Source organism: Podarcis cretensis, assembly GCF_951804945.1.
Source record: "Podarcis cretensis genome assembly, chromosome: 9".
NCBI lineage: Eukaryota > Metazoa > Chordata > Lepidosauria > Squamata > Lacertidae > Podarcis > Podarcis cretensis.
The window spans coordinates 77679295-77684431 of NC_137178.1; the positions used below are offsets into that span (position 1 = coordinate 77679295).

General features: G+C 46.2%; 1 long non-coding RNA gene across 1 annotated transcript; it reads right to left on the bottom strand.

Moving 5' to 3' along the window:
* Nucleotides 1-1232: 1232 nt before the first annotated feature.
* On the bottom strand, nucleotides 1233-2594 carry LOC307223837. Its single transcript, XR_013842292.1, has 2 exons — nucleotides 1562-2594; nucleotides 1233-1278 (listed from the first exon to the last, which is right to left on the bottom strand). It is a non-coding gene; the product is annotated as an uncharacterized lncRNA (long non-coding RNA).
* Between the last annotated feature and the right edge of the window lie 2543 nt (nucleotides 2595-5137).

A 5137-nucleotide genomic window follows, 5' to 3' on the forward strand; every position in this document is an offset into this window, starting at 1 on the left:
TGTCTTGTGACAAGCCTTTCGCTGCACAGTGAAGAGAGCAGAAACCAACAGCCAACACCCTCAACCCAGCTACTCTACTGCCTTTGCCAGACACAGACAGCGTGGAACACCATGATTGTCTCCAAGTGATGGATGAGGTCTATTCCAGCAGACCGGATCTGAAGGATGAGCCGCTGAAGAATCCAGACGTTGTATATTATCCAGATGGCAGCAGTTTCATTGTGGGCGGCCTTTGTAAAGCAGGATATGCTGTAGTGACCAATGAGGAGGTTGTGGAAGCAGAACCCCTGTCCCCCGGCGCTTCTGCCCAAAAGGCTGAATTAATTGGACTGACTAGGGTCCTGCAATTGGCAGCTGGATGCAAGGCTAACATCTATACAGATTCCAAATATGCCTTCTTAACCCTGCATGCGCATGGCGCCCTATGGAAAGAGCGGGGCTTGATTGGAGCCCACGGGAAAGCCCTGAAATACGGTCCAGAAGTTGAGACATTACTGGAAGCTGTATGGGCCCCCGAAGAGATTGCTGTGATGCACTACAAAGGCCATGGGAGAGGCCGGGACATGGTCACTAAAGGCAACCAGAAGCTCGTGAAGCAGCTCTGAAACCTCCACCAGTGGTCACCGCAGCCCTCATCCCAGAACTCACTCCAGACAACGTAGAACCGCGTTACACCCTTGATGAACAGCAGTGGGCATGTCAAGAAGGAGCAACGCTCCAGGAAGGACCAGACAACCGTGTTTTTGTCCCACAGCATCTGGCCAGTGTCATTGTGAAGAATTACCATGAATCCACCCATTTGGGAGGCCCAGCTGCTAAAGCACACCTTGGGAGAATACTCTACATCCCCAACCTATCTCAACTAACTAACTGCTGCTATATCCAAAAGGTGTGTCGTGTGTGTTTGCTTCCTTTCCAGGTATTTCTTCCAGTCTCGCTGAGCCGGTTCACCAGTTCCAACCGGGTGACAGCGTCTGGCGACCCCCTCATCCCCAACTGCGGTGAAAGTAGCCGAGGTGATCCCCTGGGTACACCACACGCGTCTGAAGAAGTCGGAGGGTGTCTGGACTTGCAAGAAAAATCCTGCTGACCCTCTGAAGCTGACTCACTGATCATCACCTTGTGTCTGACGCTACCGGAACGCGTTGGGCCACGGGCAACGAGATCCTGCAGCTGATCATCACAAGGACTTTCATAAGGACTTTCTCTTTTCTCTATTATGTTCTATATTGATTTGCTCTATGTCTTATTGCCCTGACCCCACCGAGCCATACCAAACTTACTGGCCTGCTGGCCTCTGCTACGACTGGTTCGTCTTGCCGGTGGTAAGAGATGGCGTGCTCATTGGCTATTGGAAACAGGGGTTTGATGAGGTTGCCGTATTGAAACATCCCACTACCCCATTGTGGCTCCTCTTCCACACCACTGTCCAGCGCACGTGGGTACTGCTCCTACGGGAACTTGCAGAGACGGTCAAAATCTATCGAGTTCTGGACCGCTCTTGCTGTTGTGGGGGGGGGGGTAACCAACTGTCAATCGGGGGGTAGAGCACTGTACCAACCCCATTTAATAGACCAGGTCCTAATCTTAACCCAGGTGTTGCATGGGACGGAACCTATCTTAATGCAAGTGTTGTAGGGGAGGGAGCCTGAACCAGGTGTGCATTGAAATTGCTGAACAAGTGCCAGTAAATTCTGCAGCCCACCTGTGGTTGTCGTGGTGGCTCGAGCCTCCCAAAATCCCAGAATACTACCTAAACTGCTGGGCCTGGTAACTCCACACCTAATACCCTTGAATGTGGCAGGGTATTCTTGTGGCTGCATAAGAGTTGCCACCCAGTAGACAGAAAGGGCACCTAGTTCCGGAAGAATTGGATGGGAGGGGCGCCAGCGGGCAGTGTCCCCAACGTAGAAACTTGCTCTCCAGCAAATTTAGAGGCACCACTAGGACTTTTGGTATTGGGACCAGAACCCCTTGATATAGTCACCCCGTGTGTCAGGCCGTTGCAGGGGTGGATATATTCTTGTGGGTGCAACATCATTTACGTGGAAGAAGGGGCCCCTTTTGGGTATAGTATTTTCCCAGGAAACCACAGGGGTCTCCACCCACCGGGAATAGTTGGGAAGTTGATCCAAGTGGTAGGAGCTTCCGAAATAAGGTGGAAAATAACCCCAGAGGCCCAAGCGTTTATAGAATACTAATATCAGTGGGCCCTTCAGCGGTAAAAGAATATTAGGAATGGCCCCGAGTATTGGTGGGAGGAACTATGGAAATATTGGGGTTGGTGGGTAGGAGTGGTATGTACTGCTCTACTTCTTTGGATGCTCCTGTATTCTTGCTGGCATGAACAATATCATATCTGGTTGGAGAATTGGAGAACCTACCTGTGTATTGGCCAAAGCGGGAAAGAGTCCCCTGGCCTCCCATGCCAATTTTTCCCCGTCTAACCCCTACAATAGGTGGTTACAAATGGCTGAAATGGTAGCCCATTCGGCCAATAAGTCAGAATGTCTGGTATGCATCTTGGCCCCAACAGATGCCACGAGTGGACTACCACTTCTCCCACTGCCACTTAACCGTTCCACCATTCACAAACGAGCACTGGTCAATGTCTCAGCACGTAGCCATATCCTGGCTCTCTATGACCTATAGGTCCATCAATCGAAAATGATGAACCGGAACCGGTCAGCATTTTCATGATGGAAAGGGGGGAATGAAGGAGTGAAGACCAGGGGTCCACTTTGGAGAGCCAGGCTGGAGCCATCTTAGAGAGCAAACTAAAAGCTAAAAAGACATTTCTCTCTCTCCCCTGCTTGCCCCTGCTTGCAAAAACAATATTTTTGCAACACAGCGAGTTTGCAAGAGGATGCGGTCAGGGGATTTTGCTAGTAGTTGAGCTGTTTCTGAGAAACTGTCTGTTTGCCCAGGATGTCTGCCCACCGCAGGATTCTAAATGCAGACCTAGGCCTGAACTTGTTAAAACCCCAGACCCCTTTTCTGAGAAACAGGGGGGCCAGAGCATTTACTGGAAACAGCAATTAGGTCAAATAGTTTTTAAGCTCGCAGCGCCACCTAGTGTATAATGCAGCTTGGAACTGAACGAGGCAAAAACCAATTTTCATTGGTTGAGCTTTTAATGAATATGCATAAAGGGGAATGTTTAAGGGGTGGGTCAAGGGGCTGAACTTTTGCTTTGCCTAAGGGTATAAAAACTGTCTGCCCCTGGTGTTCGTGGGCATTCTCTCATTTCTTCCTGAATGCACCCCTTTTTGCTTTTTGTCTGACAAAAACCAAATTGAATAAAATCTTCTCTTTAAGAAATATTGCTGCCTGGAGTTTTACATTTCTGGTCTGTATTCTGAAGTCCCCTACACTAGGAGGGCTGTTAAATTCTCAGGAAACTATTTGCGGAGTACTAGAATTTGGTTATAATCATATCTAATTATAGAGTGTCACGTGTTGGCATTGTTTGACACATTTAAAATAAATAATTTTTTAAAGGAAAGTTGACAAAATGTTTTGCAAATGAGCTAGCATTGTGAGTTAAAATATAACACATGATTTTAGCCAATTAAGGATGTGTGAGTTGTTCTATGTGTCAGCTTTCTTTCTGCTGCCAACATCCGGGGGTAAACAAACTCAGAATGCCATTTCTTTGGATTGTGTTTGGTTTAAAACTGATGTAATAATATGGAGCAATCTAGCAGCTTAGGTTTGTCGGAATAGGCTCCATGGGTTGTTACTCAGGAAAGCTTGTTCACTGAAATGTTCATAAAATTGCCCATCAGTTTAAATACAGTTGCAGAGTTCAGCTACAAAAGGGAAATTATTGTGAAAGTTTTATCTATCCTCTTTCTCACATTTCTGACACTGCAAAGTGAAGGCACGGAAAGCTGGTGTGTTAAGATTTCTTCAAGCTGATTAATTTTATGGCTATCCAAAGTGCTCCCGTTTTAAATGAATTGTTTGAATACTAAATTATGCAGCTTTACGATCCAGGAGATAAGCTGGATTCTAAAGATGCCTCTGAGACTTCACAAAGACTGCATTAGGAGCTCATTATTGCCGGCACATTTAACATGGTTAAAGTAGGGGAAAATAGCCATTAAGTTAATTGTAATAGTTAAACTGCATTAATTTGAAAAACTGCTCTGGAAAATGCTCATGCAGGAGGACAGCTTATTTTTCTTTTCATTTCACCTGCGTTTGTGAATATGACAAAAGGTGAAGGATGGTTAAAAGCATTTTTGGCCCACCCCTTGCAGCTTGAAGAAACGCACAAAGCACTGCTGATCACTGTGATCTGTGCCAAGAAGTTTTAGAAGAATCAAGATGGTGCAGTGAAGATTTCAAAATGGTGCACTCATCTTGGAGTGAGATTAAAATGAAGTGCTAAACAAAGCCATTCACCATGTTTCTTTCTGCCCTTCCTCTTTTTTCCTGCATGGCATCATTGAAAATTGAGGGCGACATTTCAAAGCCCTAGTATTCAGAATATGTTCAAGATGAAATGGCAAACAATGGGAATGTTGATTTTACAAGGATTTATTGTGGCCTTTGCATAACAATCAGAGGCAGCGGTGGTTCTCCTGAGGGTCATCGGATGGCCTTGCAATGTGGGAGGGGTGCAGTATCTTCTGCTTCTGCTTCCTTCCCTAAATACTGTGTCTGTTTGAAATGATCCTCTGTTTACCTCCCACTTCTCTGCCTGGCATGCTCTTACTTCTCAGACTGTGCTAGTAGTGTCAAGAGGGAGATTTCTCTCCTGTCTGCATTCTAGTGTAGCACACCAGTCACAAGGCATCTTGGGGCAATAGAGATCGCTTTGTATGATGAGTTTATTCAGATTTTTGATGCTGCTGTATTTACTTCATTATTTATCTTGGCTGTGAGTCCTGGAAGACCCATAGCCTGCCTTGCAGCCCTTTTCCCCCATGGCCTTGGAGGGCAACGCCCTGACTGACTCCAGCTGCAAAAACTGAGGTAGCTGAACAGACTATTGGGCTGGGGTATTGCTTCAATGGGGTTGTCGCTGCTGTTTTTGATATTATCTTTTTGTATCTTTATGATGCTTTATGTGGAAGGTTTTGGTTGTGTTCCTTTTGATGTTTTATTTATTGTTTATGACAAATTTTGT